Here is a 24848-nt window from a genome sequence, read left to right as displayed (position 1 = left end):
CTTCCCATCGGAGTGATACCCATTTATCTACTTGCACTTTGATGTGCTTTCGAACTGCTAGGTTGGCAGGAGCTGGGACCGAGCAACAGGAGCTCACCCCGTTGCAGGGATTCAAACCGGCAACCTTCTGATCGGCAAGCCCTAGGCTCTGTGGTTTAACCCACAGCGCCACCCCCATGTCCCAGTAAATCCCACTGTGTCCAATAATGCTTATTTCCTAGTAAGTGTATTTAGGACAGGGGTCAGCAAACTTTTTCAGCAGGGGGCCAGTCCACTGTCCCTCAGACCTTGTGGGGGGCCCGACTATATTTTGAAGGGGGAAAAATGAATGAATTCCTATGCCTCACAAATAACCCAGAGATGCATTTTTAATAAAAGCACACATTCTGCTCATGTAAAACACCAGACAGGCCCCACAAATAACCCAGAAATGCATTTTTAATAAAAGGACACATTCTACTCATGTAAAAACATACTGATTCCTGGACCGTTCATGGGCCAGATTTAGAAGGCGATTGGCCCAGATCCGGGCCCCGGGCCTTAGTTTGCCTACCCATGGCTTAGGATGTGGGCTTATTCACTTTATAAGGCTATCCACGGAAAGAGAACTCACTAGGTGAATATTTTTTTACCCTTTTTAAAGTCTGCAACTCTTATAAATACTTACCCAGGAGTGAGCCCCACTGAACTCAGTGGGACTTACTGGTATTTCTGAGTAAACATGCTAATAATAAGTTTGCCAAAATGAAAGCAAAGAAGTCATTCAAGTAGTATTAAATGAGTCATTAATTATTGTAATAGGGGAATTTTGTTTGAATTATGCTAATGTTCGATAATTTCTGCTCTTAATTTTAGTAGATGTAAATAATGTTTATTTGATACTATGTTGATGCGTAATTCCTCGAGACGGGCAAGATATTCATTCTGCATTCCATTAAAGGAGGTTGGATAAGGCAGATATATTCATTAATAACCACAAATGCTGATTCACCAGATGGGCAAACTATTCACGTAACTAATGAATCATCGTTGCATTAAATACTACAAATTGAACTATATAAAAATATATATTGTGTTGATATTCCATCAAGAGGATCTGCCAACCTTTTCTGACCTCAGGGCACATTTCAAATTTGGGGAGAGCACTCAGAGCGCCACTCACAAAATATTTGCTGGAGAGGGTTGTATATTGCATAACACAAAATGGCTGCCATGGAGAGCATGGCAAAACAAAAAACTAGAAAGACAGTCAGTCTCAATGACATTATATTTATCAGGGGAAGTCAGCCACATCCTGCTAGCTCTAGTTGTCCTTCCTCTTCCTTTCCAGTGAATCTTTTTAAACAATGTTTGGAAGTTTTAATTGGTAAATCTGCTCACCCACAAACATTCACAAGTCAGTAGGACTTATTTCTGAATACATGTCTATTCAGAAGGGACCCCCACGGCAACCTAAGGGCCTGTTTATACTATCAAGTAGCAATTGATTTTCTGGGCTGCGAGTTTTCTCGTCTTGCGAATTTTTCATCTTGCAAAGCACGGATTTTGGAAAAGCTTCAAAAATCACCAGAGTCTTCAAAAACCTCAAAAAAGGCTACCACACCACGTGCTATGAGTTGCTCCTTGAAGTCAAGTTGCAACTGCACCCCCTGAATGCACCCTGGGTATTAACGGTTTTAAGAAAAAGGAAACAAACTTGCAAGACGTTTTCGTCTTGCGAAGCAAGCCCATAGGGAAATTCGTCTTGCGAAGCAACTCAAAAAACGAAAAACTCTTTTGTCTTGCGAGTTTTTCGTCTTACAAGGCATTCATCTTGCGAGGTACCACTGTATGTATGTATGTATGTATGTGTATATATATCCCTGCACACAGAAAACAAGCATGTCAAGGGAGAAATGCTCAGCCTTGCTTTCTTCTTGATACACACCATTTCTAAATGCAGGCAGATTTTCCCCTTTTCTTTCTAGTGGGGTTTTGTGCTTTGGAGGGGGGGATATTCTACTTTGCCCACAGCCCAGTGCCATTTTGTTACTACTAGTGCAAATCTCTGAAAAGTCACAGGCCTCATTTCCTGTTAGCCATCTCTCTTCTGAATTCTTACCATGTCAGTCGTTGCTCTAGAGCAGTGATGGCCAAACTTAGCCCTCCAGCTGTTTTGGGACTACAATTCCCATGATCCCTGACCACTGGTCCTGTTAGCTAGGGATGATGGTAGTTGTAGTCTCAAAACAGCTGGAGGGCCAAGTTTGGCCATCACTGCTCTAGAGGAATGTCAGACCTTTGTTGAGCTACAGTGCCCATCAACCCTAGCCATTGGTCATGCTGGCAAGGGTCAGTGAGTCCCTACATCTGCTCTGATGTTTTGGATGCCATCATAATGATACACAACTTTTACAGAGAGAGCAAGATAGAGAGAGGGAGAGAGACAGAGACACAGTCCTTATTGAACACTTTGTATGAAATGACATCTCCGTGGCATCTTATAAACATGCAGTGATGTTTCTTCTGGGAGGCCGTAACTAATTTGGAGTCTGATGAAATAGGTATTTCAAACATTTTTAATGTGATTCAGCTTCGACTGAAGTGTGTTTGGGATTATTTCATCAGATTTCCTGTTGTATAACTGGTTTAGTGGTATGGCGGCTCTGAACTCACTGCCAGTTCCTTTGGGATTTAATAAGCAAGACTCTTTTTCTTTAACAGAGCTTTGTGTGTTGTGTAAACACTGTTGTCTCCAACACAGCAATGCAGAGTTGCAATCCTTCCAAGTGCCCCTACATTCCAGGGACAGTCCCGGATTTACAGAAGCCATCCTGGTTTATGATTTGATCCCAGAATGCCCTGCTTTTCCTTAGGACATCCCTATTTTTCTCAGAGAAATGTTGGAGGGTGTGGAATTATTTGACTCCTGAGCCGAGGAGATAAGTAACTACAGACATACGTCATGTTATGTCCGCTTCATGTTACGTTCTTTCAGGTTACGTCCCGCGGCGACTGGAAAGGGTTACTTCCAGGTTTCGCAGACATGCAATATGATGCCACGTGCATGCACAGAAGTGGTGAATCGCAACCAGCGCATGCACAGATGCGCTGCTGTGGGTTGCGTTCTTTTCATGTTGCAAACGGGCCTCCAGAATGGATCCTGTTCGCAACCAGATGTAACACTGTATATAATCTTTGGAAGACATCTGAAGGCAGCCCTGCATAGGGTTTTTTTTTTTTTCAAAAAAATATTTTTTATATATATGTTGGAAGCTTCCCAGAATAGCTGGGGCATCCCAGCCAGATTGGTGGGGTTTAATTAATAAATTTCTTCTTATTACTACTACTACTGCTATTGAATAGGAGATCCCTATTTTCACCAGAGAAATGTTGAAGGGTATGGAGTTGCTAGCTGTTAATAGATTCTTTTAAAAATATTCTTTTAAAGTGCCTTTTAAAAAGAAAATAGCTCTGAATATAGTTGCCATAATAAATGCACATATTTGATGATATTCTTTTCTTATCTGATAAGCAAGAAAAGGTCAGCCTGACGTTAAATTGGCTACTGAGCAAAGGATCAGAGTGTAAATGGAATCTTGAAAGTTGGTAAGCAGGAGTGTGATCGTGTAAATAATGTATTAATTATTGACAGCCGGGGGGACAGGAAATCCCTCTCCTGTCCCAACAGCTTTGTTTTTCTTTGACTGACAGCATTTAAGGTGTGTTAATTAAAGGGGCCTCTCCCACTCTGAATGGGTATGATCCTGCAAAGAGTTAAGGTGTTTAAGCCCACTGATGTAGTCCCAAAGGAACGCAGAACAATATGTTTGGCACCTCCTTGGCTGCAGGAGTTGGCAGAAGGAGGCATACAAGGCACCATCCAGCCATCTTAGGGACTCTGGATTTGTGCAGTTTACTCCTTAGCTTTTTCTTCTCCCGAAAATATCCCACAAAGCAGCAGAGGTTTAGGACCAGAGTTTTCCTTCTGCTAGATGGGCTACCTTCCCAGGTTGACAAGCCCCATCTGCCCCTCACTTCCCCCTACAGCATGTACAGGAAATTGCCTTCTTGACCATTGGATCCACTATTGTTCTCGTCCTAGAGCAGGCATAGGCAAAATCTGGCCCTCCAGATGTTTGGGACTACAATTCCCATCATCTCTGACCACTGCTCCTGTTAGCTAGGGATGATGGGAATTGTAGTCCCAAACATCTGGAGGGCCAGAGTTTGCCTATGCCTGTCCTAGAGACTGTCTTTGCGTGCAGGAAAATCCCTAACTCACAGAGGGTTTGAGACCCACTGGCTACTCTCACTTGGTTTAGCCAGCCAGTCGAAGCCATTCCCAGGGTGTGGCTGCTATCGCATGCTGACAGCTTCTAGGAGCCACAGGTGAGAGTTGAGTTCAGGATAGGGACCAAAGTTGGACAAACTACCCCAGAAGGAGCATGATGTGTACCCTGTCCCCTAACACCCAATGCACCTATATGGGACCACAGTGAGACTGACTTAGCTTGGGTCAGGGTGGAGAACGATGGCATTAGGTGACCCATTTTTCCTTTGTGATAGGTGCTGACCTCAAGCTCTCAGTGGGAAATGAGCCAGGGCCATTGTGTTAGAATTCCTGCTCCGTGATTGCAGTCATGGGATTGTTGTTTTTCACATGACGGTGTATGTTTTGACTCCACAGAGTGGGAAGTGACGGAGACAGGATGTTTGTGTTACTGTGTTGCATGAAGTGGGACTATTATCCTTTGTTCTTTCTCTTTGCTGTCTGATGCTAGAGAGAGAGGGAGCCATGTTGCAGTGCTCTGTGTGTGTTTATATGTAAATAAAGTAGATTAGCCTAAATGCTGAGTGGCTGAGGTCTGTTACACAAGCTGCGAAGACTCTGCGGATCCCTAAGTGTGCCGGTGTCTGTTGGCATCAGTCGCTGTGATGTTTGGGCAGAAGAAAGCTTTTGAAGCTCCTGAACGAAAGACCAGGAGGGAGAGAACATGCCAGTCAGGCATGTGTCTCTGCCAGGGTCCTACTCGAGTGTAGGACGAGCTCCTGACACATTGATCTCAGCAGGCTTGGCGATGAGCAATTGAAAACACAACTTAAGGCTCCCAATTGTGCACTGACAGCCGTGCTTCTACTTGCCCAATGCCTGATTTTTTGGGGGTGGGTATGGTTTTGGAGAAACAGTCTTGTGGGCCAAGTTGATACCTAGGCTAAGCCTAATTGTGCCCATAAGCCAGACACTCCCCATCCTTGCTATATATTCTCAAGGAAGGACTGGCCTGGGTCACTGTGTCTCATCAGCAGAGAATTCTGCACCTTGAAAAAGGAATGCCTTATCTCTTCGCCTTTCATAAATTGAACCTAATCCAAATTAATGTACATGCAAGATTTAGGCTCATTGCTGCTATTGTTTAATGAGATGCATGTGAAGGATCTTATTAACCCGGACACCCAATTCTCTCATGCTCTGTGATGTAGAATATCTTCATACAGACTAAACGGTGCTGCTTTTAATGGGGCTAATAACAATGCATATAGCTACTACATCATGAAAGTAAACACCCATTGAACTCAGCACCCCAAGGATAGGTATTTGTCAATGCACCCAGAACTGGGAAATTAATTGCCAGTGTTTTTCTTCCATTATGAAACAAAACAAAAATGGATTTTTGTTTTTTCATTTTAAATGACTGACTGGAGCAGAGAGGAATCTGTCAGAGATGGGTGGCAAGGGGTTGGGGGCCAGTACACAGGAACCAGAGCAGAGGCATAGGGAGAAGCAGGAGGGTTGCTCTTGGAGGCTGAGGCCCCAAGGCCCCATAGCCCAGCTCTCTAGCTGGCTAGGTGGGGCTTGCTATCTCTGGGAGGAGGGGTGTGATTCCTCAGCTGGAGCAGACTGAGAACAGGTGAGGGTCACTTGCCTCATCAAGCCCAGGTGCTGCAATCAGCAGGCAAAACAGCAAAGGGAAGCAAAGCTAAAGGGCTGTGTTTGCTCAACTGCCCACATAGACAGACCTTGATTTGGCTGTTCCTGGACTGTGCTTCAGGTTTGACTCTGCACTGTATCCTGACGGCTGGACTTCAGAGCTGGCTACGTGGATTGACCCTGGACTGCATTCCTTCGCCTTTGGACTTTGCTTGTGTGGATTGGACCAATCCCCCCCCCACTTTGAATTTTGGACTTGACTTGCTGCAAGGTAGGCCAGGGGTTCAGGACAGAGGTGTTTATTTTGTATTGCTTAAAAACCTATCTTTCATTGGGTTTTCTGCCATTTTTAAAGCTACTTTTAGCTACTTTATGGTATATTTGTAAATTCCCTTGAAATGCATGCAAAAGGCAACTCTTTAACAATGATGACAACAATAATTAATATACCTGGTTTGGTGCCCACTGATATTTATTTCTTTCCATTTTGTTATTTGGTGTGGGCCTCTTTTTAGTTGAATGAAACCATCCTATTGCAAGCAAATTTACCCTTATATGATATATGCTCGGAAGGCCTTCACCTCCTGATATTGCTGTATTATCCCTCTCATCACTGTCCATGCTATCTGGGGCTCTTAGGGGCTGAAGTCCCAATTATGCCTAGAGGGCACCAGACTGATGAAGACTTTTCTTGCATTGTAGTGATGATCCAGGATGGGGGTAGGATCAGAACCTAGGGAGCATTGGATCGTTCATTGTGGTTGATTTTTTGGTGTACTATTTACTAGATGCTCAGTTTTGGATTTGGCTAATCCAGTCCAAAACCTGTTATTTGCAACTGCCGATGCTTTTAGTGGAAGGTTTGACTTCTGGTCACTAGAAATCCACTGCTATTTGCAGAACCTGTGCATCAAAAACATTTTTTTTTTTTTACCAAATGCCATTGTGGCCGGATATATTAATTTCTCTGCCTTTACTTCCTAATATAACATTGTCAGAACGAGGCTTCCTGCACTCTTAAGCCAGTCACCATGGCAACTGCATTGTTCACCTGCGATCGGCAGGCACAAGCTGTTGGAACCTGAGAGCTAGCCAGGATGAGTCACGCTTCTTCCTCATTGATGGTGGAACAGGTGTGCTTCCTATACATCTGCGGGAGCCTATAGCATAAGGGGAATGCACTTCGCTTATGTGAAGTATGGCGATAGCATGTTGACGGCGCCTTGGCTTCTCTACAAATGCATGATTCTCAAAATATAAGGGGAACTGAAGGCACTGAGGAAGTTGCAAGCGAGAGAGGTGGAACTGTGTTTGTGTGGAGAAGGTGGATGGAGAGTAGTTGTTCTCCCTCTGTCATAACACTAGAACCCTGGGTCATGCAATGAAGCTGAATTTTGGGAGACAAAGGGGCAGGGAAAAAGAAGTATTTCTTTGCACAGCCCATGGTTACAGCAGATGTACTGCTGGCCTCCAACATAGGTGGTTTTGAGAGAGAATCGGGAAAATTCATGGTGTAGCCTTTTTAATCCATGGGTAGGAATAATTGTTGCACCCGAGCAGAGACAAAAGGAGTCAAACAACACCAAGGGGTTAATCCAGAGAAAGAGCGTTTTATTCTGCCATCCGGGGGGGGGGGGCAGAAGGCACCTGTGTGATTCAGTTCACAAAAGACAGGCCGCACCGAAAACATTTTACAAGCAGGTTTTATCCTTTTTTCAAACCCCTTTTTTCCTCTCCCCCTTCACAGATTCTTACATAGAAATGTTGCTTTTCGGTCTCTGGCCCTGTTTCCGGAAGTATGTTGCAAATCAATGTACCAGGACAAGGTTATCTGGGATCTGGGAAGCGAAAGCTTTTACTGTTCTCAGCTATGGGTTTGTTACAGCGTTTTTGTTAGAGGACTGCTTAGCTCGTGCTTTTTGTCTTAGAGGAAAATGCAGTTTTTAAAATGCGTACGCCAAGGCCTGGCTCGGGGGGGGGGGGAATTCACAAACAGGTTTTTTTGGGGCTTTCTGGGGTAACCCTAACTGTACCCCTTCATTGGAAGAAAAAGCTACCAGTCAAGATGGTTGTTGCCCTGCCTCTACTATTTGAGGCTGTTAAGGATTGAAAAACCTGTTGCTGAGGATCGCAAGTGGGAAAGTGCTGTTTTGCTCATGTCCTCCTTCTGTGTGTCTGTTATGTACTAAGCTTGGATCCTAGAACAATAGGCAAGTAGGATCCTAGAATGCAACAACTGATTGGCTTGCAGGAAATGACCAATTAGGCTCCAGGGGGAATTTAATCAGCCTATTAGGCTGGTAAGATCGTAGAATGCAACAACTGATTGGCCTTCAGGAAAAGACCAATCAGGCTCCAGGAGGGAAGCCGAATCAGCCAATCAGTTGGGACTCATTGTGTAAATGTATATAAAAGCCTGAGGTTTGGGGGGGGGGGAATTCAATCATTGTTTTACAATAAAGTTGCAATAAAGAGCATGAAATCAGTACAGGACTCGAAGTATATTTCAGTGTCCCAAACAGGCATCTGGTTAGTCACTATGAGAACAGGATACTGGACAGGATGTGCCTTTGCCCTCATCCAGCTGGGTTCTTTGTATGTTCTTATGTAAACTGTCTCTTGATCGCTCTCCATGAATCCCTGCTTTTGTGATCGGCTCAGAATTAAAGCAGTTTTGTTGCATTTGCTTAACAGAATAGCGGCTAGAGAAAGGATGGGTTAACCTCAGGCTTGGAGGTCAAATGTGGAAGCCCATTCAGGAATGCCATTATGTGCCCTAGACCAGGGACACAACTTGCCTTGTAAAATTACCAGATCTCTGGTGCTTTTCATGTCCAAGTTCTGAAATCTATTCACTGGATTACAGCCGTTGCTTTGAGCTGGGCCGTATTCTCACAATTCATTGAAAGCAGTAGTTTGTTCTGGCTGCTGAGAGTAGTTAGGGACCCCTCTTCCTCTCACAGGGCTACAATTTCCAGAGTTCCCTGTGAAAAGGGATTGATTGATAAATTACCCACCCCTAAAATAAACCCAATTCTCTGTGTGCGAATAACCTCCCTGCTACAACATTTAATTACAATTTTAATGGTGAGCTGGACACAACACTAAACCCCCGGGCCACCCAAATGGAATTCAGACCTTTGTGTATCCCATAGCTTGTAATGAAATACAACTCGCCAATAAGAAACAAATGCTCACGTTTGGCAAAAATGTGAAATTTATTTCCCGGAGCCGTTATTGAGATTATTACACAGGGACAGGCCCCCATGCTGCTAAAAGCAGAAGAGTGACAGCTATCTACCTGCACTGGGTATTTCTAGGTGCAAAAACTGCTTTTAACTGAATGCAAACTTCAAAGTGGAATGTTTCTGCTAGCACTAAAATGATGATTAGTGCTAGCAAAATATGAATGGGTCCCCCACACCTATATTATGTTGGTTAGCTTCCTTGCCGTTATGTTGCTGCCTTTGCTCTTACAAACTCCCTCCTCCCCGTGCTTAGCTTGACATTGTGAATTCTTGACTACAGGTCAAGCAAAGAGGAAAGACAGAATGATCTATGATGGAAAGATGTTCAAAACTGATTGCTACAGGTTGCTCTGAAAATGTAGCACGCTGTCCTTGACATGAAATACTCCCCCCCCCCCTTGCTTTTATTATAGTTCTCATTTCAGTGTCACTGTTTACACTTCTGATGCAAGCCTTCACCTCCACGTTCATTCAGGGAGTGGAGAGGCAAAGCCCTTTTCTTTTGTATTATTTTAATAAAGGAAAAGCGGGAGCTTGGTGACTCATCCGAAAAGCTGCCATCGAGTGAGCTCCCTGGCCGTGTAGATAACTTTGGCAGAAAAGGAAAGCTGGAATATTAGTGGTTAAAAGAGTGGGAAGAGAACCCCGATAACTAGCCTACCCCTCTCCCTCCCTACCACTCTTTGTGTCAAGGTGGTCTCCCTGGCACGGTATGGAGGTTGTCCCATTAACATCAATGTCAGCGCTTTCGATTCCAAGGACATTTATTTGCAAGCCAGTTCTACTGAAGTCAAGAACATGAGTGGGGTGTGAATGTGCCCATAAACAAGCTAATGGTGTGAAGTGTTGCAAAACCTCCCACCAGAATTTTGCAGCCAGAAAAGACTAGCCTGTATTATGATGGAGAATGGCCGTAGCTCCATGATTCCTTTCTATGCCCAGTTTCAATCCCTGGCATTTCCCTTAGCTGGGCTGAGGCTAGTGTTAGTTTCTGTTTGCCACTGAGCAGCTGCTTAGAGTCACAAGGCTCTGTTTACATTCCAGAGACAGTCCAGGCTGTTGGAAGTCTCACGGGAGAAGGGAGACGGATGTGACGTTAGTAGTTTCCTGTTCCTTTGTTCCTTTGTTGTTCGGTTGCTCTCTGCTCTCATAGAGAGAGGATGTATTTTCCTTAGCTGTCTGCGTAGCTTAGTAATAAATCATAGCATGTAGCCATAAATCTCATCACTTCCGCGTGCTGTTTTGGATTCTCTGCTGAATGGGATGTGCCTGAGGCCTTATCAGAGGCTCAAGTCGTCAATCACATCGGAGGGCGATTCCGGAAGATGAGCTTTATCAGCTTGGCTGAGCGGAGATCCCGACAGCTACCTCCTCAGGCAGTGGAAGCCCACGAGGCAGCAGCACCACAGGTGCAGGCGAATTAGGCTGAGATCTCACCCCAAATTGGCACTCATGCTGGCACCGCTTCTCCAGCAGCAGCAGAGATGGCAGGGCAAGTGGCAGGCAGGGGTGACAACTTGAATAAAATATTGAGGGGGCTTGGGTAAGCCCCACCCCCATACCACAAGACATGGTGCATGCAGACCATTGGAATGCCATCAACTTTGGGGGGGTCCTGCCCTCTCAAATATTTTATTGGGGGGGGGGAGTGAAGGGACCTTGGCCCCTAGGAGTTGTCTGGCACTTTCTGTTTCACCTCAAATTGCAAACGGGGACAAGCTGCCTCTGTCTCTAGGTAGGGCTGGGAATGTCCCCTGCCTGAAACCCAGTGTAAACAATACTGAGTCAGATGGACCCCTAAGTATAAAACAACTTCCTGTGCTGTTTTAAGGTTTCTCCTGTCCCATAAGGTCCTTTAATCCCCACACCCAGCACTGTATTTTTAACAGCACACATGTATGGTGGTCAACAAAAGAGGTTTGAAGACTGTCTCAAGGCAAATCTAAAAAAATGTAGTATAAACACCGACAATTGGGAAACACTGGCCTGCGAGCGCTCCAATTGGAGAACAGCCTTTACTGAAGGTGTCATGGGCTTTGAAGACATTCAAACTCAGGACACAAGGGAGAAACGTGCTAAGAGGAAGGCACACTTGGCAAATCCACACTGTGAACAACTCTCACCCGGAAACCAATGTCCCCACTGTGGAAGGATGTGTGGATCCAGAATTGGCCTCCACAGTCACTTATGGACTCGTTGTTAAAACTGTGTTTATGGAAGACAATCTTACTCGGCTTTGAGTGATCTCCAAAGAAGAAAGAAGATGTATGTGCCTTTATTGTCCTCAATCCAGAGCTCCTGCAGAGTCCCTGCACAAGTATGCTGCACCACTCACTTTCCTGAGAGCCAGTGTGCTGTAGCGGTTAGAGTGCTGGGATCAGGGAGATCCAGGGAGAACCAGGTTCAAATTCCCCCCTCCCCCAAAGATGGCTTTGCATATCTTCTGGAAAACCTGGGGTTCCTCTGAGCCTGCTGATACCTCCCACTTGTGTGTGGACATCGCAGTTGGGCTGCCAAGGGATCCACACTCGGAGAATGAATGTGCCACTGGTATATATAGGATGAGCAGCTGCAGCAGAAAGTTCAATGTCAACTTCCACCCCACATATGCATCTATCTAGCTTTCTAGGACTGTGGCCAATGGGGCTTCTGCCAGCGTGGTTTCCAGCAGTAAAGGAGATTATTGCAATCCATTCAATTCATTTATATTTTTTGCAAGGTGAGAGGAATCTAGGGAGTGCTCTCTATTGACCAAGTATCTTCAGTTAGCGAACTATTTCATATTGCCATGTAGCTGGCAATGCAGATCTTCGCCGTTTCCCTATGAAAACGAACCGGAGCTCCGGCAAAGTGAAATTCCAGCTTGTTGATCCTGTCAAACCTGCTTCTGATATACGGCAGGAAAGATGAGCCCTGATAAGAGCAGGTGAACTTGTTCATCCGAAAGTCAGCTTTAAAATTAAAACCGGGTGAGTGGCGGCAACATATTCTTCCTGACCCCATGCCAGGCAAAAGAGAAGGGAAGGAAGGAAATCTCCACTGCCTTCAATGGCTGTAATGAAAGCTGAATTGTTCCCCCACTCTTTGAATGCCCTAAAATAATTTCTTGGTTAATTTTATGCCTCTTATTTTGACTGTGAAAGCAAGCCATCCCTCCCACCCCTCCGTCATACCATTAATAGGGTCAGTCTGTGTGCTGCTGGTGGTTACCATGCCTTCAGTTGTGTGGAATCCTAACAACCATTATAATTTGTTTCTAAACAGATCAAGAGCTATTTACCAGCTCAATGTTTTGTGCACAGCTGGGTGCCTGGCAAATGTCCAATACCCATTAACATTTAAAAAATTAGTCCCATAATGCATCTTTTCTATGGCTTGAGGAGTATACACACTGACACATGTTGGGAACCAATTAGACTTGCACCACCATTATGCTGGCTGCATTCAATGTCTCTGTAAATGAGGGCTAATTTAGTTGCCAGAATGGTCTATCTTGAAGGCACACAAATGACCTTCGGCTTCCAGGGGGCTAAGAGAACACACAGGGGGGGGGCAAGAATGCTCATTTCCTCCCCCCAATTCCTCTTCGGAAGCAGAAGCGTGGGTGCACTTGGTGGGCTGATCACTGCACATTAGCCAGAAGCCCATCAAATGTTGGAAATGTCTGCTGTGGTCATAAAGAGGGGCTGACAGTGAGTAGATCAGTCAGCCCTACCTACCTTCCTAGTGGATTGCCCAACTTTTCTTTCCCTTGGCCCCCTGATTCTTTTCTCTGGTCTGCAATGTTGCCACTAGTCTGTTTCGAAGGACAATGGGGTACGCCTCTGGGTGTGAAATCAAACTGCTGGAGAATCACAGCACCTGCTGTGGCTGCAGAAACTGGTAACTGGCAACTGCTGCCTCCTGTGTTTTTGCTGCATTAGCAGCATCAAAGAAAACTCTCTAAGGCACAGACCTAGACAGTGCATGGAGGTCCCGGGCTGCCCAGATGACAAGACCCCCTGTCGGCCTTGCTGATGAGGTCCAAAGTAAAGCAGAGCCAGTGCCAGGTTTACGTAAAAGCTAAACAAGCTATAGCTTAGGGCCCCACTGTCTTGGGGGCCCCCCCCACATGCCATACATTGTAAGCACATGGCTTCATCTTGAGGTAAAATTAAAAAGCAAAATAAACCCTGCAAGTCTTTGTGGGCTTCTTCTGAAGTCAACAGTTTGTTTAGAGAATAATATTTTGAAGAATAAGAAGAGGTAATTTAAGCATGTTAACAGAGAAATGTATCCCTTCTGCTTAATTGGTTAGTCTCCTACTAAGAAATAGCTCCTCAGAGGTCAGTTATTCTTCAGGGATCTCTTGAACAAAAAGAAAAAAAAAATTGCCTTGATTTTCTCTTGAATGTGGAACTTGTGACACAGTGTGTACTGAGAAAATGAAAACAAAAAACCCTTCAAAGATAATCATTCTTTTTAAAAATCACTCCTGATGTGTACTGTGATGAGTTCCCTCTAATTGCAACTTTATTTATTTATTTATTTATTTATTTATTTATTTATTTATTTATTTAGAAGCCCTGCTACAATCCAATATCATCAGCCTCACAAAGGATCTCTATGCCCTACAATATTTGGGATTTGAAAATGCAAACAAGAAAAATCTCATGAAAGAAAAGCAAACCGTGGTATTTTTCAGGTGCCCAGAACCCTGAAAGAAACACTATTTGATCTGGTGGGGAAAGACATAGAGTGTTTGAGTTCAAACAGAACTACCACACACTAAATATGTGGGAAACGCCATGAAAATGTCACTTGTGAGTGAATACTACATGAACACATGCCTGTGTTCTTGGTACACCCCATGCAGTTCGGTGGGAGGAGATATTTTGGGTGGCTGAGGAAAATTGTGCATATTTTGCTAGGTTATTTGTGTGTGTGTTTTAAATAAAAGGAATTGTGGCAGGAGGGACCGTAAACACTAGTCAGACTTGGATGCTTGGTGCAGGAGATCAGGATTCCTGTCAGCTGTCTGTGGTGCAGCAAGCTTCAGAGTGTTGCTCTCATTTTTTTTTGTATTTTGATTGTTACTCACCCTGGGATCTAATGATAGACAGGAGGGTGTTGTTGGAGAATATTGTCATTGTTAAGTGATATACAACATTAGTCGTACTCAAAGTTGACCTATTGAAACCCATAGGCTTCAAATTGTGTTTTATGTTACACACCAAAATCAGACTCTTTGCAGTAATGAAAGCGACGGGAAAGTGTTCTGGGGAGTGTAGAATAACAATTGTTTGCGGCAACTTCGTATAACCTCCCCACAAACAAACAAGGATGAATGATTGATAGCAGCTCCTCTGGAAGTAACTTGTAAGCTGAGGGTTTTTCCTCTCTTCCCCCCATCTGAGGGAAAGCTGTTGTAACTTTAAAATGCTATTCCCTCTTTTGCTACGCCCTGATGAGGCCTAAGAGTCTTCTCCTCTCCCTGGCTGTGGGGCAGTAGCAATGCTCTTGCACAGAAGACAGTTCTGTGAAATCTTACATGAAATTTCAGGTGGGGAGAGCTAAACATACACCTGCGCCTGAGACTCCTCCGCTGTGAAACTCTCTGGCAAGTTGGGTATTTTCATGGATCTACATGGTTCTGCTCCTGGTCTTCCATATAACCTGTGGAAACAGGGCCAAACTGTAATGTAAAGGAGGATGGATGGGATGCTTGAGTAAGAGAAGGAAATATGAATGTAGTCCATGTAAGAAAAGGTGGTAGTCATGCAGTGCTCTGCAGCCTTGCCTCTTCATTTAAATAATCTGGATAATTAAAAAACGTGAGCTATGAGCAAGTCCAGTTCTGGGACTGAACACTGTGGGTTACTGGCCAGGCAAGTAGGCAACAGGGATGGTGTGTGTGTGTTTGAACGAAGGCCTATATTTTCCAGAAAGCAACATTTGCTCCAAGACCAGATTCTGTATGAAAAACTGCAGATAATTATTTGGGACAAGGAAGCAAGTGTACATATATCTTGGAAGCCAAGGGGAGTGGTGGTTAGCCAGGGGATTCAGACTCCTGTTGGGCAATGTTGGCTGCTGGAGTTGGGCACCTGGAAGCCACACTTTCGAAATGTCATCAGTGGTTTAAGAATATCACATTATGTCCACAAACAGATTGCATATTCTTCAGCAATATCATTTTTTTGGCTTTCAAACGATGCCTGGTTTTCAGACATCCAAAAACGCTTGATTGCATGGCTTACTTTCAGAAATGGCACGTTGAGGAGAATGAGTTAATCAAACGGCACAAGGGGAAACTTGAAATTCTCATCATGCAAACATTCAGGCGGCTTGGTGAGAGAAGGCAGTGATGCTGAAGTGCAATGGCCGTACGCCAACGATTCTCACGTGGAGCAGTGGGCTAATGCTTGAAGCAGCACGCAAGGCTCGTGTGGAGAGCCAGTGTGGTGTAGTGGTTAAGAGCGGTAGACTCATAATCTGGGGAACCGGGTTCGCGTCTCCACTCCTCCACATGCAGCTGCTGGGTGACCTTGGGCTAGTCACACTTCTCTGAAGTTTCTCAGTCTCACTCACCTCACAGAGTGTTTGTTGTGGGGAAGGAAGGGAAAGGAGTTTGTTAGCAGCTTTGAGACTCCTGAAGGGGAGTGAAAGGCGGGATATCAAATCCAAACTCTTCTTCTTGAATCAAGGTGTTGGCTGTGGGGTCCGGGTCCCCACCTTAATGTGCATGGCCTGTCTAGGCATTGGAAACATTGCTTAAGTGTTAGTAGCAGTACTAATAATTATAATTTATTATTTATATGCCACCCATCTGACTGGGTTGCCCCAGCCACTCTGTGTGACTTCCCAAAAATTTAGACACATTAAACACAGCAAAACATCAAACATTAAAAACTTCCCTATACAGGGGTGCTTTCAGATAGCTTATAAAAGTCAGGCAGTTGTTTCTTTGACATCTGGTGGGAGGGCGTTCCACAGGGCTGGCGCCACTACCGAGAAGGCCTCTGCCTGGTTCCCTGTAACTTCACTTCTTGCAGTGAGGGAGCCACCAGAAGGCCCTCGGAGCTGGACCTCAGTGTCCCGACTGAACAATGAGGGTGGAGATGCTCCTTCAGGTATACAGTGTATTTTTAATGGATATGAAACACACACATTATTGAAATTATCTCAACAATGAAAATGGCATGGAGAGATAAATACTATGGTTATATTTATCATCCCAGTATTGAATAGATAGGTCCCATGCTTCACAAAGCTTTTCTATTAATTGGCAGCCCCTTGTCAATAAGTATCCAATAATCTTTTTGAACTGCTGAACTGGGGCCCTCGCATATATGACCTTCTAATGAAAGAAAGCAAAATGATAGCAATGGCCATTTATACCAGAGGTAATTGCTATCATTTTCTTCTTCTATGAGAAAGTCATATGTGTTAGGGCCTCAGTCCAGCTCAAATTAGTTATGACTAATGGCACAATACTGTGCATGTTTACACAGAAGCAAATTCCATTATTTACAGTGATGCTGCCTCCCAGATAAGTATCCCCAGGGTTGCAGCCTAGATAGCAGTTAAAGACTTAAGTCTGCTGTGATTAATCATAGAATCATAGAGTTGGGAGGGACTCCAAGGGTCATCTAGTCCAACCCCCAGCAATGCAGGAATCTCAACCACAGCACCCAATGACAGGTGGCCATCCAACCTCTGCCTATAAACCTCCAAGGAAGGAGAGTCCACCACCTCTCGTGGGAGTCTGTTCCACTGCCTAGTTTCACTGGGACTTTGTCATGATGTCTAGCCATAGATGGAGTAGGGTTTTGAGTTTAACTCACTTTCCAGGCAGCAGGCGTAGCCACTCTAGCAGAACAAAGCAAGCCAAATTTAATTTTCACCACTAGATCTCCTAATAGAATTGTTCCTGGATCCATGGTTTCATGATTCCACTTGAATACATGCACTCCAGTTCACCGTGTGTAAAACAGCACTTATTTGTTTTTTTTTTTAAAGGTTGTTTATTTGAAATACAACAGCCAACATCACATCAATAGTTATATACGAAAGCTTGGGCGTCCCAGACTGGCTTACTGATTTTGAGGCTATCAAGATTGTTTGAGTTGGTCCCAGTGAAGTAGAATGGTGACATTTGGTCTATCTCTATAGTCAAAAAAGCACTTGTGTCTAGTATTCTAGGCAGTTTATGAATAGCAACAAGACCTTTGCCTTCTTGAATGACTATTCAGTGTTTTTAAATCGCAAGAAATTCTCATGGGGTCTAAGCTGACTGCTGCTTTAATGTGGGGAGTTGGGCAGAGTTGTACAGATAAAACATTTGATAGTGCTGTATTAGGGTATAACTTGTGAACCTTTAACTGGGATTCAAAGTTCAGTACCAATAAATCACGCTGATTTTAATGGGAAAGTTAAGCATGCACTCTCTCTCCTGTAGTAGAAACTGACAAAACTTAAAGATGTTTCCATTTAGCTGGATTGCTGTCTCTGTAAACCTCAAGTTTCAGAATCTCAGAGCATGAGTTTCCTTCCATGAAATGCGACAGTGGTGGAAGACAATATTTATTTTAAAAGTGCATTCCACTTCACAATAATCACCACAGAACTTTTAGGAACAGAATAATCAGTGTTGTAGTTGTTTGTTGTAGACTGTCCCCCCCCCCCGGAAAACCAAAGAAGTGTATTACTTTTTAAAGTGCATTTTTTAAAAAAGTGAAATTCAACACATGGGTTGCAAGGTTTTGTTTATTTTTGGCGTGGACTTCCATTCACACTACAGTAGTACCTCTGGTTGCGAACGGGATCTGTTCCGGAGCCCCGTTCGCAACATGAGCAGAACGTGTGCGCGTCGCGATTTGCCGCTTCTGCGCATGCGCGCGATGTCATTTTGAGTGTCTGCGCGAGCGGCAAAACCCGGAAGTAACCCTTTCCGGTACTTCCAGGTCGCTGCGGGACGCAACCTGAAAAGATTTAACCTGAAGCCAACGTAACAAGAGGTGTGACTGTACTTGTAGCCTTGGAATTTGGATAGATTTTTCTTAACTGTTGCAACTCAAAAGATAATCCTATATGCCCTGTAGTTCTGAGCCAACTGGGAACATACTAAGTTCAGTGAACCTCAGATGCAAAAGGGAAAAGGTTTAGGAGGACAAAGCAATTGAAATCCACCTGGGTAACCTTATCATGAAGCAGCTTGCCTCTCTGCCTATGTGTCCCATTCAAAGAGCAGGCACAATAGCAAGAACTCATATGGAATTTGTAAAGTTCACTGCATTTCTGATTCTGGTCAACTGTTGCTTGCTTGCAGCCAATTGCACTATGCCACTGTGATTAAATTAGCACTTGAAAGGCTCTTTCTTAAGTTCCCGGCTGATCAGAGGGTTGGGACACGCAGTTCCTGTAATCTTTTAAGAGGCCTGTGCTAGCAACTGCAGAGTGAACCGAGATCTCTTATGTCATGTTCAACATATGGGGATTCTTTGTAGTTCCTTGGTATCATCATTGTGTGAGGTGCTTGATGGACAGCGTGTTAACTACATGAAAGCTGACCCGTGCATAATGCACAGTAAAGAACCAGAGTTCAACACTGTCATTGTGGGGGTTTTATTTTTTTATTTTTCCCCAAAAACCAAGTTCAGAGACACCATATCTGCCATTTTCACACAGGGCAAGGCTGCCCCAGAACTTTGCTCACAAATTGTTCAGCAGATGTGCCTTGCTGAATGTTAGAGGTGAATAACAACAGAGGGGTGGTTGGGCGGGGAAAGTGAACCTTTTCCACTGACAGTAAGGAACAAGAAACAGTAGAAGGTTGACCAGACTTTTAAAACAGCACAGTGAGGCAGGGCAAGAGAGTCTGGTTGCCAGCAGTGTGATCAAATGCATTCCTTGCATTTAGCCTTTTCATAAGTTTTGAAGCATGGAAGAAACCTCCAGCGAAGTTCCCCTCAATACAGTGGTACCTCGGGTTACAGACGCTTCAGGTTACAGATGCTTCAGGTTACAGACTATGCTAACCCAGAAATAGTAGCTCGGGTTAAGAACTTTGCTTCAGGATGAGAACAGAAGTCATGTGGCAGCAGCGGGAGGCCCTATTAGCTAAAGTGGTACCTCAGGTTAAGAACAGTTTCAGGTTAAGAACGGACCTCTAGATCAGTGTTTCCCAACGTTGGGCCTCCAGCTGTTTTTGAACTACAATTCCCATCATCCCTGACCACTGGTCTTGCTAGCTAGGGATGATGGGAGTTGTAGTCCAAAAACAGCTGGAGGCCCAAGGTTGGGAAACACTGCTCTAGATAATAGCTGTCAACTTACAGATTTCAAAATAAGGGACCAGCAGCCTTGAAAATAAGGGACCAGCAGCCAAAATAAGGGACCTGCAGCCTCACCTGTTCCAGGCACTCCAGTCTTCCTGTCCTCCTGCAGTCTGGTCAAACTCATGCTGGTAACTTCGAGAACACTGTCCAACCAACTTTGTAACCAGAGGTTCAACTGAATAGAATCTGAATCACATGCACCACAAGGCCTATGCAGCCTCAACTTAAGATGGCTCCCTGGCCTGGCTCTGCACTGCAAAGTTTGCAGCAGCATGTGCAACAAAATGGCGTCCAGCCTTCAACCCCCCCCCCTTCAGCTTGCATTAACTAGCCACACACAAGGCATGCAAGCTCCATCCCCCAGTCATTCTTAGACTTCTTATTGGGTGAGCAACACAGCCAAGCAACACAGTTGGAGCCTCCCTCCTCCCTGGCCGGCAGGGAGGGAGGGAGAGGAGCAGCTTCCTTTGAAATTTAAGGGACATCATTTAAGGGACATCCATCAATAAGGGACAGCAGCAGGACATGGCGCTGGAATAAGGGACTGTCCCTTCAAATAAGGGACACTTGACAGCTATGCTCTAGAGCGAATTAAGTTCTTAACCCAAGGTACTACTGTGTATACTCTCTCTCTCTCTCTCTCTCTCTCTCTCTCTCTCTCTCTCTCTCTCTTTCTTTGACGTTTCTATTTGATCTCATTGGAACCTCTGATTTGTCTTACAATTCCATTTCACACAAAACTGATTCCAAAGAGTGTGTGAATGATCTCAGTGGAGTTGCGGATCTGTTGGAATGTTCTTCGGAAGTTAACACTATTGTGTTCAACACATGTTATCCACCTGTCATGTTAGAGTCCTGTAGCCACATATCTAGAAATTAGCCCCATTGAACTCAATGGGGCTGACTTCTGAGTTGACATGTAAAGGATTGCACTGTGGGTTTAGGATTGTAACCAAAGGCAGGCTCGGATATAGCTACTTGCTTTGTGGTGGACTGACAGATATACAGGGAGTATGGCTAAGCTTTAGATAATTTGGGTCATGAGGTTTTTCACCCTTTGACCAGACAACATCAGGGATTGCATATAGCTCTTTTCCTCCAGGCTACAGAGCTTCCATGTGCAGTGTCTGTTGTCAGAAGCTCAGAGGCTACCTTGTTCTCCTACACCACCACCACAGGTGTCACAGATTGCCCTTATACATAATTGTAATAGGCTGCATCCTCCTTGAAGACACTGTGGATATTTAGTGTCTGTAGATATATGTTTAGTGGCCATAATCCAACCAAGAGTTAAGTGAAATCAATAAGCATCCTTCAGAATGGCAAGCATTAAATAGTATCTTAAGCAACGAAGTGCTGAGATGATAAATTGGTGGTGGGGTGATTTTTAATGGATGGCACCAAGTTAAGGGACACTTTGTTTGTACGTTATGCTCTTTGGGGGTTACGTGTTGAGGTATGATGTAGTTATATTATCTCCTCCTGCCCCCTATCCCCCTAGCCAGTCAACATTCTGCGCTCATTGAGCATGCTCTGGCATCCTTCCTTCCTTCCTTCCTTCCTTCCTTCCTTCCTTCCTTCCTTCCTTCCTACCTTCCGTTTTTGCACTTCTGCAAACCTTGAGGCTTCCCTGAGCATGCTGAAACTTCTTCTTTCTGCACAAATGGTCTTCCTGACTACATGATGGCAGAACACTTGGAAATTTGAGATTGCTATTGGTATATTTTTTTCAATATTTCCCCCCCAAAATATCCACCAGTGTGGATCTTCACTGCAAAAAAATGTATTATATTGAGCTTTTGGTACTATGTAAATGTATTTAAATTAAATATAAAAGAGTGATCAGTGGGAAGCATCCTTCTTTAATTGATTGACAATCTGGTACCCTCAAAATGTTGTTGGATTCCAATTCCCATCAGCCCCAGCCAGCATGGCCTTTGGTTAGGAGAGCTGTAGTCCCAACATCTGGAGAAACTGATCTACACACAGAGAAAGAGAAGGAGCTTCCACATCCTTTTCTCTTTGTCCAATTTACTTAAAAATAAATATATATATATCAACTGAACTTCATGCTCAGGCTGTACTGAAGTCCTGCTTCTGCATTTATTAACATTTTAAAGAGTGTTATTAAAACAGCCCTGAAGAGAATAATCATAAAAGCATGTTTGGGAAGGGTGTGGGGATGGGGTGATGTGAGGGAAGAATTAAGATTGGCAGCATTTGTATTTGTACCCAGCATTGCCACCTCTTCTGCTTCATCCAATTACTGAGCTGTTTAGCTCTTCGCATGGGCCATGTTTATTCCTTCCCTGTCCTCAGATATGAGCCTCATTAAGGCAAAATCTGACAAGTTCACACTCTGCCAAATGAGAACTCTGGAGTTGTTGCTCTATTTGGATACAGCATCAGGTCGTGGACTTTCAGTCAGATTTGAGAAGATGAACTGGCATAAAAATAATCTCTTAATGGTTCCCCTCTTCATATACTTGGAGAAGTTAGGAAAAGCAAGTGGGGGGGGGGGTTTGCACATAAAGATTCCCAGGCTCCAGAGAGTCTAGCAACACAATGGGGAAGGGGGAGACGGAAATCCTCCATGTCAATCTGCCACAAAAGTATTTCAGTGACCTGGCAGTAAATTGCTACAGCAATTTTGTGACAAGTGTGGGAATGGATGCGCGAATGATTTGCTCTATATTCTTCACATTTCTGACATGCCGAAATGTCATGAGTAGCAAACAGCTACTAATACACTCTTTTGATAGTCAAAGATTCCATTGTTCCACCTCTGGTGTGCTTCGTTCTCCAGGAAAGTCAGGGAAAGTGGTACACACAGCTTTCTGCTAGACCCTCAAAATGCTCAGCTACAGGGAGAGAGAGCTCACTTCTGGGTTCCCTTCCATCTCTCCACATCGCCACCAGTTAGTGTCCCCCCTGTACTTAACCCCTATTCCCTTCACAGAGATACTATTTGTCAATCTCTCTTCCCAGGGAACTCTGGGAATTGTAGCCCTGAGAGAGGAATAGGGGTCTCCTAACAACCCCCAACACACTTAACAAACTACACTTTCCAGGGGTGGGGGTGGGGGCGGAATCCATGACTGTCTGATGTGGTATGATCCTGCTTTAAATGTATAGTGCAGATGGGGCCTTTATCTGCTCTGCTATAGTTCTGTATTACATTTTATACTAATGGTGGGGTAGGAGAGCTGAAAATTATGTCAATATATCTCACATCTAGCAACCAATGCACCCCTTTGGTTTCTGATAGTACATGGGTAGACAACTCTTTAAAAAGCCCCGGACACAAATTTCCATACCCCTCTAGTAGCTATGGTGGCTCATTTACCAGGAGTAATGTAGTTAGCATTAACTCAGGAAGTGTATACTCGATTCTGGCCAAACTAAGCCCCATAGGAGGTTCTAGGAAAACAAACAAAACTGGATCCATGGAGGATGAGGCTGTCTGCTGATGGGGGGCACATGAGGAAATGGTGCTGTTGCACCAGTCATCTGGTTGGTGTCGGGAGCAAGAGTCAAGTGTAGGACAGCAATAAAAACACAGTGTAGGTGATGCTAACTCTTTATTCAAAGCAACCAAAACAGTCCAGGCCTAGTGACCCCAGGAACTCTTCCCAGTAGGTCTTGCCCCAATGAAGCAGCTGTGAGGACTGAAGGTGCCCTCTTCCCATAGCTGCCTAAGTCCCCTCCTCTCTGGGATCCCCCCCAAAGCAGTTGTATTCTGTGTCTGGACACAACCAATCTTTGTCTGCCCTTTTCATTTCTCTGTGTGTTCCAGGAGACCAGAAGGGGAGGGGGAGACCCCTTGGATTCTTCAGCCTCTTGTTTCATTGCTGCCTCTTGGCCCCCTCCCCCTCCAGCCTCCACTTCTGCTTCTGAGTCCGCACTGCTCTCTGCCCAAGCCTCTTCCTGCTCACTAAATCCTGTTGCCCCTTCAGTTTCTGGCACTACCTCCTCCCAGTCTCCTCCCTCTGACCACTCATCATTGTCCCACCACCAATCCCTGGCTTCTGAGCCTTCTTCTGGTTCCCCAGCTGCTGCCTCCCACCACTTCTCTGCATTCAGCCAGTCCATAATAGTTGGCCACGGTGAGGAGAAGATGATTGCCAACATAAGCCTTTGGCCTGATGCAGCAAAGCTCTTTCTATGTTCTTCTGAAAGTTTAGTGCAGTCACATATATCAACTTGTTTAATACAGCAGGTGTATTTGAACCATGCTGATTTTGCATCTGTGCATCTCTACAAGCTCCTTTCCACATTAATTATAGTGATAATAGCCTCATGTCCTCTTCAGCACTGCTGCTGCTGTTCCTTTCTCTTCCTGGTCCACATCAGAGCCTTTGTAACGTGTACCAAAAAAAGAGAGAAAACAACACAGTGTCATCTCTGGGTTCCATCAGCATGCCTTAGCTGTATGGATGCTTTTGACTAGACAACTTATTAAAGGTCTCGGCAGAAGGCTGCTACTTCTATTTGTACTTCACATGCTTACCAATGCTGCGCACATTTATCTCTCCTAAACCTGTTCAGACATGACACAGAAAGTAAATGCTCTCTTTCATGTCACCAGGGATGGATGTCATCCCTTGAAATGTCTGCATTTTCAAGCAATGAATTCTGCATTACTGACACACAATAAAACTCCCACTCTGTTAAGGCTCAGTCACGTTGCTTGTCAACTCTCGAGCTCAAATTGAGCAGAAGCACCTACAACTGGACAACTGACAATTCCCTTGAATTTGGTGGGGGGGGGGATCTCTTCTATTGATCTTAAAAGGGAGAAAGTGACAAGGTGTGAATTATTCCAAAAGGAATGATCCAGGAGATAAACCAAGCTGGCCTGTTGGAGTTTAAGGAGATCTTAAATATTGGGATGGGTGAATTTCTCAATTCTGGTTTCTCTTAGGTTCTATATTTTCCAGTCGTACTGTGCAACTTGCCCCTTAAAGATAAATAATGTGGATCTCTGATTCCACTAGAGACGGATGTGATATGTTACACAACTTGGTTCTGAGCCTTGGTTTGTAGTGAATTAATCTGACAGAGTCTGGCTACATGTTACACTCACCCCTTGTCAAGTTAGCTGCATTGTAGAGTCGAGCTCTGCCTGTTGAGACTTCTGAAGCATTTCAGGCAGTAGACAGAGGGTTGATGATAGGTAAACACACAGACAAGTAGGAGATGCTACTTTCCCCTTCCATTGTTAATCTCTGCCTTTTCTTTCTGCTAAATGGCTAATTCCCCTCCTCTCAACATCTAAGAAAAATGACCCACCAAGCAGAGAGAGATCAGGTCTATATAGTGTGTAAACACACACACACACACACACACACACACACACACACACACACA

General features: G+C 44.5%; 2 long non-coding RNA genes across 2 annotated transcripts in view; both read left to right on the top strand.

The window, feature by feature from the left end:
* Positions 1-24848, top strand: part of LOC309343982 — a 507096-nt gene that overhangs the window by 449523 nt on the left and 32725 nt on the right. The window lies entirely within an intron of this gene.
* The window catches only part of LOC309344014, a 47168-nt gene continuing 28098 nt past the window's right edge, over positions 5779-24848 (top strand). The window contains exon 1 of the long non-coding RNA XR_014157529.1: positions 5779-6182. This is a non-coding gene — a long non-coding RNA (uncharacterized lncRNA). The remainder of the gene's footprint in view (positions 6183-24848) is intronic.

This window comes from Podarcis erhardii (genome assembly GCF_964252035.2).
Source record: "Podarcis erhardii genome assembly, chromosome: 6".
Taxonomy (NCBI): domain Eukaryota; kingdom Metazoa; phylum Chordata; class Lepidosauria; order Squamata; family Lacertidae; genus Podarcis; species Podarcis erhardii.
Note: the sequence above shows the minus strand (reverse complement) of the source record. Positions and strands in the feature narration are given on the sequence as shown.